This window comes from Propithecus coquereli, unplaced genomic scaffold (assembly GCF_000956105.1).
Source record: "Propithecus coquereli isolate 6110/MARCELLA unplaced genomic scaffold, Pcoq_1.0 Scaffold164, whole genome shotgun sequence".
Lineage (NCBI taxonomy): Eukaryota > Metazoa > Chordata > Mammalia > Primates > Indriidae > Propithecus > Propithecus coquereli.
Genome location: NW_012140969.1, coordinates 3,031,837 through 3,042,850, shown reverse-complemented (window position 1 = coordinate 3,042,850; position 11,014 = coordinate 3,031,837).

Here is an 11,014-nt window from a genome sequence, read left to right as displayed (position 1 = left end):
TATGCAATTCTACCCCTAAAGTCTGAGGAAGCTGAGATGGGCAACAGAGTGAGACTCTGTCTCTAAAAAAAAAAAAAAAAATTTTTTTTTTAATAGGGACTTATGAGCAAAAGCCGTGTCTGGGGCACCGGTAAGACAAGAGGTGAGCCTCAAACTCCTCAGCTCAAATGATCCTCCAAATAGCTAGACTACAGGTACACACCACTATGCCCGACTAATTTTTAAAATTGTTGTTAGAGATAGGGTCTCGCTATGTTGCCCAGGCTGGTCTCAAACTCCTGGGCTCAAGTAATCCACCTGCCTCCCAAAGTGCTGGGTTTACAGGTGTGACCCACCATGTCCAGCCCTGTAAAAAATTTATGTTGCATTTTCACTTGGGGACAAAAACAATAATCACATTATTGAAAAGATCAAAAGTAAAGTTGAAACAACCCAAGTCCTATAAGCAGTGCAATGGGTGAGTAAATTGGGTGATCAACAACTTCAGACAGCAGCATGTTTGCAACAGACTGAGGCAAAGAAACCACAAAAAAACCTTTTCATCTTAACAATAATGGTACTTTTTTTTTCTTTTTCTTTTTTTTTGAGACAGAGTCTTACTCTGTTGTCCAGGCTAGAGTGCCATGGTGTCAGCCTAGCTCACAGCAACCTCAAACTCCTGGGCTGAAGGGATTCTCCCGCCTCAGCCTCCCAAAGTGTTAGGAAGACATGCAGAGTTGGCTATTTAGAAGAAGGGTATACCAGGAGACTCCTCCCAGCCCAAGGACATCCAGCTGACCCCTCACCCCCATCAAAGCTGTCCTCTGGGAAGAATGATCCGAGGCTGATATTCACTAGACCCTCCAAGAGATTCAGCAGCTGTGGGCATCTTGGGGAAGCCCCAGGCAGATCTAAAATCCAGGACCAGGAAAAGATAGAGTGAGCTGAGGACACATCATCCTGTAAAGTTTCCAAAGGGGAACCTCAAGCCAAAGACATTCTGATAAAGGCATGTGTGTCTAGGACTGATAAAAGGAGGAGAAGCACAAAGATTTTTTAGAGCAGAGTATCAGGTGGTTATTCTCTGCTTTCCTGTCATCTGAAATGTTCACAAGCAATATTCAGAAACAGAACACAAATATTTGAAACAGAACACAAATATTTTAAAAAGAGTTATCCATTGCTCTGTGAAAAAAAGGATAAATAATAAAATAAAAAAATAAAATACTGCATCTGTCCCTTGAGACAGACAAGGGACAAATAAATAAAGGACAACAGATAAATAAAACATTGTACAAAAAATGACAAATAATCGATAATGTTGTGAATTGGAGAGGGGAAGTTGGCCTTTGGGAATGTAGGGAAGGAGATGGAAATTTAGGATTTTACTGCAAGCCCTAGGCTGGGGGAGCAGAGTCCATGATTTGAGACCCTGCTTCCCATACACATGGAAAATGCAGGGGAAAACCAGTCCCCCTGGGGAGTGTTAAAATAACTAGATAGGAGGCAGTTAAACGGAACTGGCTATAGTGTCCTAGGTTCCTAGCCAAGGACACAGAAATTTAACTCAAATGCAATTCATGGATTTCCTGAGCCCAGAAGTTCGAGGCTGCAGTGAGCTATGATCACACCACTGCACTCCTGCCTGAGTGACAGAGTGAGACTCAGTCTCTTAAATAAATAAATAAATGTCTAAAATGGAAAAACAAACAAACAAAACAACCCACAATTGATGTAAATTACTAACTTAGAGGGAAAAGAAATTTAACCATAATCAACCACAATTAACTTCTCCAATTAACTTCTGATTACATAACCGGAAATTTCCACATCTCGATAGAACAAATAAGGCAACTACATCCCAGTAACCAATGAAGTATTTAATTTAGTTTGATTGCTCACGTATCTACTGAAGGAAATTAAAATATTTTACCCCAAAATGTATTTTCACATATTTGGGAATGGCTTTTTAGAGAGTCAGCAAACAGAAGTAGCTCTGCAAAGCTGTCTATTGTGGGGGTGACACCTTTCCTTGTCCAAATCTAAGAAAGATTAACTGGGCCTGAAACCTTTAAAGGTCTAAAAGAAATCATTTACCGTCAGTTCTCTCCGAGAAGTGTTACCTGTAAGGTCATCAGGGCCTCCTTCCTGTTCCAGTCTTTCTGGCCTGGACTGGGGCATAGGAACCGCTGCACTGGACACTGAGTCTGGAATTCCCTGCACACACTTGTGACCCCGTCCAGGAGGAAGAAGCAGGGACAGCCCATGGAGTAAGGAGGATGTCAGTGCTCTCTCTGGCAAGCCAGGAAGGAGCAAATCCTGCTGAAGTGGAAATGTCCCCTTGACCCGGGCCTGGGAAGGAGCTCAGCCCCACAGGGGCTGTGGCTAGAACCTGTCAGTCTGGCTCCATAGTCAGGTTTCCCATCCGAAAAAGACCACCTTTGCTAGCCAAGCGCTGTCTTCTCCCTCTCCCATCATCTGTTTCTCTACAATCCAAGCTCCAATTCTTTCTGTAACCTCAAAAAAGCTTTCCTTCAAGCCCCTCCAATGGGCGCCCAAACCACAAAGCACGTCTGGGTGTTTCTCATTCATGAATCGCTGTTTGCTGAAACAAACTCTGATGTTTAACACTGCCTCAGTTTAATTTTAAACAGGACGATGGAGGGGACTGGGGACCTCACAGACCGCAGCCCCGCCCACGCACGACCCCCACACACGGAGTCGGGACCCTCCCCCGATGACCCTCCCGCCGTCACCGCACAATTTGGGGACACGTGGGGCTGCGGCCGCGGAGCTGTCCAAAGAGGGCGCCAGGGCCGAGGTCGCCGCGCAGGGACAGGACGCCTGGGGGCCCGGCTGCCGGCCCAGCCCCGACCCGCTGGCCGGAGGGACTGAGGGGCGAGCTGCGCCAGCGGCCACTCGGGTCCACAGAGTCGGGAGCGGACCGCGGGGAGGCCTGGGTCCCGCCACAGCCGGTTCCAGCCGGTTCCAACCAGCCCCGGCTCCCCGCCTGTGGAGACGCCCGGCCCGGCACACTCACCATTTCCCGGCTCCCGGGTGTCCCGGCGTTCTCTCTACGGCTCCTGCTGACAGTACAGGCCACAGCGCGACAGAAGCTGTGGCGGAGGTACCAGGGGAGCAGAAAAGACGGGAACCGGAGCGCGGCCGGTGTGACCCACGCCGGACTGGAGAGAGGTCGAAGGTCACCTCCTCCTTCCCGCGGCGGGTTTGAACCACCGTCCTCCAGGCCCCGCCCAACGCCCCTGACTGGATAAGGCTCAAAGCCCCGCCCCCCGTGGACTGAGTGACAGGCGAAGCGAAGGGAAACGTGGACCTGCGGAGTTAGACTGACAGGTTCCATACACCGCCTCTCTGGCCGACCTCCCTCCCAGCGCCCGGCCTAGGACAAATTTGCATTTCGGCAAAACTTGCTCCTGGCTTGCCAGAGAGGGCACTGACATCCTCCTTACTCCATGGGCTGTCCCTGCTTCTTCTTCCTGGACAGGGTCACAAGGGTGTGCAGGGAATTCCAGACTCGGTGTCCAATGCAGCGATCCCGTCATCTCAGAGCAGGAGGGGAGCCCAGACCAGGCCAGGAGAGACTGGAACAGGACAGAGGCCTGATGTCCTCCTGGGGTCGGGAATTTGGGATGGGGCATGGCCAAGGCTTCCTCACATGCCCCTCTTTCCCCTCCTCACAGTGAGGAAACGCTCCCTCCTCCAAGTCCTTCATTTTCACCAGCTGGAAATTCACCTGGAGTCAGTTTCAGCTTCAGACCTAAATAAACTATCAATTTCATAAACCGTTTCTCCAGGAGACAACCCAAACACGTTAAACAAGCCTGACCGTCACAACGTTTCTTCATATTTACAAATTATGACCCAAAGTCTGACCCCGGCGACCCTATGCATGCCAAAACCAAAAACACTGTCCAGGAAATGGCCCCAGGCACCAGAGGTACAGCCTCAGAAACACAGAAACCCCCCAACCACATCTGCACATGGGTCCCCTGCTGTTCAGTGCTCTGGGGCTTCTCAGAGTCCACACTCCTGCTGTGTCTGTCCTGGGCAGGTGGAGGCCCCTGCAGGGAGGGCGGGCTGCCTGGGAAGCGGGAGGGGAGCCCCCTGTCCCTCCCTCTGCAGGACCAAGACTAGCCTAAGCTTAGAGTCACTGTGCTCAGACCTCCAGCTTATTCATTTGCCTCACACCAACATGGATATGTTAAAAGAGTCAAGTCCTTCAATCCTATTGTTTAAGTAAGAAACCAACAGAGTCCTTGCTTCCCTTCTGTGTTTAGTTATAAAGTAGAGGAAGAACATGCAAAAATACTTTATATGGATTAAAAAGCTGGCAAATAATTATTCCTGTGAGAAAAACAAAATACGCCACCAAACTATTATTTTTCCTTAACACAAAGGAGAATCGCCTCCTTGAGAACGCCGTAGAGCTCGTGGCTTTTATGATTGAAATAGTATCAGTATAGTCTGACCTTGAGGAAAAAGACAAACATGCATGGACCGGGTTATGTCTGACCTTGCCCCGCTCACAGTGAAACCATCCCTATAAAATCAACTGAAAGCAAGGGGTTAAAACTTTGCTAGACAAGATATCGCTATAGTTAAGAATTAAACAGCTTCTTTTTTTTTTTTGACAGAGTCTCACTCTGTCACCCGTGCTACAGTGCCGTGGGGTCAGCCTTGCTCACAACCTCAAATTCCAGGGTTCAAACTATTCTCCTGCCTCAGCCTCCCGAGTAGCTGGGACTACAGGCGTGGGCCATCAAGCCCCGCTAATTTTTCTACTTTTAGTAGAGACGGGATCTCACTCTTGTTCAGGCTGGTCTCAAACTCCTGAGCTCAAGCGATCCTCCTGCCTCAGCTTCCCAGAGTGCTAGGATTACAGGCGTGAGCCACCGCACCTACATGGGGTATTTATCGTTTAAGGAATATAGTGACTCAGGCAAGAGATGTGGGATGTGGTGTGCTCTATCCTATTTTTTCTTTCTTTCTTTCTTTCTTTCTTTTCTTTTTTTTGAGACTAGAGTCCCACTCTGTCACCCTGGGTAGAGTGCAGTGGTGTCATCATAGCTCACTGCAACCTCAAACTCCTGGACTCAAGCAATCCTCCTGCCTCAGCCTCCCGAGTAGCTAGGACTTCAGGCAGGCACCACCATGCCCAGCTAATTTTTTTCTATTTTTAGTAGAGACGGGGTCTCACTCTTGCTCAGGCTGGTCTGGAACTCCTGAGCTCAAGCAATCCTCCCGCCTCGGCCTCCCAGAGTGCTAGGATGACAGGCATGAGCCACCATGCACAGCCTATCCTATTTTCTTTTCAAAGCATCTTTCTAGAGAGCTGCACGTTCTCACAGAGTCAGGGGCTTTGTGAAATTATGCTCATAAGGAAAAATAAGCAAACATGGCCTTTTGTATTTTATCACTTTGTTTCACACTTAGTAACATTCCCTAGACATGGTCCTACACGGCCCCATTGCATTTCTGGGAGTTCTGGCTTTATGCCCTATGAATGGGAAGGAAATAGTGGTAATTCAGTGTTTCTAGTACTTATATACTAGTTGTTGTAGGAAAGCAGCCTGAATGAGACTTAGCAGGGTCAAAAAAACCCATAATCAAACCATAACAAAACTGAAATAACCAATCTCTCAGATCAAATCCCCAGTTTGAATGATTCGCTTGATAGCTGATGTGGGTCCTGGGGTGATTGGTGGCAGAATGTGCTTCTTGGGGTAGGTATTATCTTCATACATTGTTTACTATCCTGTTTTTGCCTTTAGTGTTACTGTGCCATCTGCCTCCAATGGAGCCAAGGCACTGCTCCTAAAGCTATACAGTATCAAGCACCCTCCCTCTAGGCCCAGGGACTGTTGAGGAAGAGGAGGGCATGTGAGATTGAAAGGGCTGGTTTCCAGGCATGGAGTGTAGGAAAACAGCCTGTTGCATGTCAGAGTGACATTAATATCTTAAAGCAAAACTGCCATGGTGACTGATGTTTGACTCTTGCTTATCAAAGTGTTCTACAGCAAAATGTTTAAACGATGCCCGTAGCACAGCTAATGACTCATAAAGATGCTGATCTAACCTCACCAGTGGTCACAAGTTTTGGTAAGAAAGCCTGCAGATATGACCAGCTGTACATGTCTGTACCCTAAAAGCTTGCTATATAAAGGATACTTTCTGGAAGATGGGTGCAGGGACACACCATGTCACGTGGTCACCCAAGACATCCCTTCTCTTTGTAGTTCTCTATTAAATACTTCTTTCTGAGAAACTAGAATTGCCATTCTCTTTCTTTGGCCCCTTACATACCAAAGTAGGTTAGGTTTGCATACACCTGCTCAAAGAGAAAAAGAAGGGAGGTGATGATCTTGGTACTTTAAAAAAGTCATGCCATAATTTTCCCAAGATATGGTACTTGAGCTGAATCTCTGAGAAAAAGTACAAACTAGCCCAGTGCTAAAGGCACTTATTTACCTGGTAGATGCACTTTCATACTCTACGTGGTTCTGTGCCCCACGCGGCTAACCTACAAGTATAAAAATCAGGTTCCCACAGCATCTGGCTTCCAGTTGGTTCAACTCATGGTACCAGGAGGAAACCAACATATAGGAGAGTGAGGATCTTCTTTCGCCTGGCTGCCACCCTGCTGTCCTGTGGGGGTTGGCAGTCTTGTTTTCCTCTGCTACAGGCCACAGCTCCTGTTGAATTGGCCTCCGTTGAAGTTCAGGGTCTCACTGGAGTCTGGTGATGGCTCCACCCTGTTTTTTCTTGAGGTCTAGTGATAATGCCGTTTGCTCCTTGCTGTTACCACCTTGGTCATTTTCCATGGGAGTTGAGCATGAGAGCACATTCCCACCCATAACGGTCTGAATTCACTCTCCGGTAAAGACATTACAATGTCTGAAGGTCGAGCAAACTGTAGATTGTTGGTTTCTTTTTTCTTTTCATCTTCTTAAAACTATTTTTTCTCTTATTTTTTCTCCATTTCTTTCTACCACAGAAATGTCTTTGAAAACTTACACCTCTGATAAAATGAAAGTCAAATGATTTTGAGGATATTCTTGATTGTCAAGCCAAGGAATCAGGGCTGGAAGCAAGTGGGGCTGAAAGCAAGTGTCCACACAGCCTGGGTGAATCTGGTTGTCCCCCTGTATGATGCCTCTAAAACATAACTAATACTTCTCCCATGTCTGCCTTCTGAATGTCATGTAAAATGGGCTACTGGTGAATCGTATCATAGACTCGTCCAACTCTAGATTTTATTCTCCTATCACAGGTCTCTTTTCTTAAAAGTCAGTTATCTCACAAGGTTGTTTCCACTCTATTTTCCTGTGTTTGAAAGCTCTGGGACAACTGAATGCTTTCCAAATTCTTTACATTAATAGGATTTCTCTCATATATTAATAGTATGAGTCCTTTCACATCTTTGACAGGAAGTGGGATAAATAAAGGCTTTCCCACATTCCTTACCTTCTTAGGATTTCTCTCCAGTGTGAGTCTTTTCATGTTTTCGAACGCACTTGGAACTACGGAAGGCTTTACCGCAATGCTTACACTCATAGAGTGTGTTAGTGTGACTCCTTTCATGATATCGAAATGAACTGGAACAGGTGAAGGCTTTCCCACATTGCTTACATTCATAGGGCTTCTCTCCAGTGTGAATTCTTTCATGTGTTTGAAGTGCACTCGGAGTATAAGCGCCTTTCCCACATATCTCACATTTATAAGGTTCGTCTCCAGTGTGTGCCTTTATGTGTCTTTGAACACTTCTCAGATGAGAAAATGCCTTCCCACATTGCTTACATTCATAGGGTTTTTCTCCAGTGTGAGTTTTTTTATGAGTATGAAGGGAACCAGAACAGCTGAATGCTTTCCCACACTCCTTACATTCATACGGCTTCTCTCCTGTGTGAGTTCTTTTATGTATACGAAAGGTACTGGGCAAATTGAAGGCTTTCCCACATTCTGTACATTCATATGGCTTCTCACCAGTGTGACTCCTTTTATGTCTATGAAAGGAACTGAAATAAATGAAGGCTTTCCCACATTCCTTACATTCATATGGCTTCTCTCCTGTGTGACTCCTTTTATGTCTGTGAAAGGAACTGTAATCAATGAAGGCTTTCCCGCATTCCTTACATTCATACGGCTTCTCTCCTGTGTGACTCCTTTTATGTCTGTGAAAGGTACTGTAATGAATGAAGGCTTTCCCGCATTCCTTACATCGATAACGCTTCTCTCCAGTGTGAGTTCTTTCATGTGCTCGAATGGAACTGGAGGTACGGAAAGCTTTACCGCATTGTTCACATTTATATGGTTTCTCTCCAGTGTGAATCCTTGCATGTATACGATATGAACTGAGATGAGCCAAGACTTTTCCACATAATTTACATATATAAGGTCCATGTCCATTGTGCCTTACCATGTGTCTTTGAAGACTTGTGAGAGAATTGAAGGTTCTTCCACATTCCTTGCAGTCATAGGGTTTGTCTCCAGTGAGAGGTGTTTCATGTGTTCGAAAAGAGTGGCGATGACTGAAGACTTTCTTGTGTTGCTTGCGCATGTACAGCTTTCCTTCATGTTCCTTATAAGCGTATGGTTTGTGTTCAGTGCCAGCTCTGATGTGCCTGTGAAAGGATGAATGACCAATAGAGACTTCTCGACATGCACTGCTTTCACATGGTTTTACTCCCGGAGTTTTCTTGGTCAGCATGTGATCTGGAACCTGGCTGAAGTTTGCTGTATACTCACTATCTCCTTTCCCTCCAAAGAGTCTCTCTCCCATAAGACTTCTGTAGAAAATGAGAAGCACAATATTAAGGGTTTATTTATAAATAATTCTATACTTATTAATAAGTATTACACTAACATTTTTAACATTATAAAGAAAAGCACAGGCTTTATGCCCTGTCTGAAGTGTTTGTACATGAACAGACCACATGCTCTGCAAGATGACCCAGCCATACCTACTATCAAAAAATAATATTCATGTGGGATTTCATACCACTATGTCCAAGTAAACTATCTCAAAAACATTAAATATCTTTCTCGAATTTAAGGTTTTTGTTGTTGTTGAGACAGAGTCTTGCTCTGTTGCCCTAGCTAGAGTACAGTGGCCTCATCACAGCTCACTGCAACCTCAAACTCTTGGGTGCCAGTGATTCTCCTGCCTCAGCCTCTCGAGTAGCTGGGACTACAGGCTCCTGCCACCATGCACAGATAATTTTTTCTATTTTTTGCAGAGATGGGGTCTTGCTCTTGCTCAGGATAATCTTGAACTCCTGGCCTCGAGCAATCCTCCTGCCTCGACCTCCTAGAGTGCTAGGATTACAGATGTGAGCAACCATGTCCGGCCTAAGTATGTTTTTTTAGAGAAAATTTTCTAAGAATAGATACATTTGACGCTGGGCTTATTTGTTTTGTTTACATGTTTGGAATATTTTCTGACATTCTAAAATTCTCTTTAGAGACATTGCTATGTCTTGTAAATACAAATTACCTTTGATTTCTCCTGGGATTTTGGTACTGTTCCTCGATGTTCTGGTCTTTCCATTTTTTCCCTAAAATACAGACCCAAAATAGGGGGGGATAAAATAAAATAAAATATAGACCCAGAAAAATAATCATGAATTATTCTAAAATTATGAAAAAATTGTTAGTTTCTATGTTCATGGTACAATGCAGCCATGCTTGATTTATTCACCAAAATAGTCCCTGTCCGTATTCCAAATCACTGAGCAGCACATATGAATAAGAAACACTTGTTCTCTGAATCACTGAGGGAAGGAATGTTGTCACCCTTACCTATACAGGCCAGGTTCCTCAAGGTTTCCCGCATCACGTCTCTGTAGAGATTCTTCTGGGATGGTTCCAGCAAAGCCCACTCGTCCAGAGTGAAGTTCACAGCCACATCCTCAAATGCCACTGAATCCTGAAACATCCCACATGTGTAGAGGAGGATGAGCGAGACTCACAGCCCCGGAGACCTATACTGTATGCTAAGAAGTTCACATGATGCTGTGAACTCCAAACATTTATTCCAAGACTTGGTCATCAGATTCTTGCTCTCTGTTCACACTCACTTCCTTCCACACAGGAATTCTGATGCTAGAATGGAACTACTGGGTAAAGCAACAGGAGAATAGGAAATTCTGTCTTGTTGGTGAATCCAGAAAGATGTGCTGCCTGGGTCTCCTCCAATGCCTCTTCGTGCAGTGGATCTGTACCACTGATCACAACAAAGTTCTACTGCTTACTATGCAGAAAAATGTTAGCATTAGCAATCCTGAGACTGCATATTTTTTAAAATGCTTGTTTGCAAAATTTAACTTTTGATGATATTTTGGATTGGACACCATCACCCAACTGATAACAGGGTCATAACTTAACTGAAGCAGAACCCACAAGCAGACACTTTTGTGGGAAACAGTACTGGGGTAAGAAAACCTAAATTGTAATTAATGAATTGTTGAAGGCTGAATGGGGACAATGTTAGAGGTACAAACTCCAGGGTGCCCAGTATTAAGTATAAAAAAAAGCATATATGGGCCGGGCATGGTGGCTCACACCTGTAATCCTAGCACTCTTGGAGGCCGAAACAGGAGGATTGTTGGGGCCCAGGAGTTTGAGGTTGCAGTGAGCTATGATGATTCTACTGCACTCTATCCAGGGCGACACGGTGAGACTGTCTCCCTCCCAAAAAAATAAAGCATATATGATTTATCAAAATTAAAAATGTTTGTGCATCAGACGACATTATAAACAGAGAGAAAAGGTAACCCACTAAATTGCAGAAAATACTGGCAAATCATGTTTCTGGTAAGGTGTAAATATCGGGAACACATAAAAAAATCCTATGACTCGGCTGGGCACGGTGGCTCATGCCTGGAATCCTAGCAGTCTGGGAGGCCGAGGCAGGAGGATCGCTTGAGGTCAGGAGTTCGAGACCAGCCTGAGCAAGAGCAAGACCCCATCTCTACTAAAAATAGAAAGAAATTAGCTGGACAACTAAAAATATATA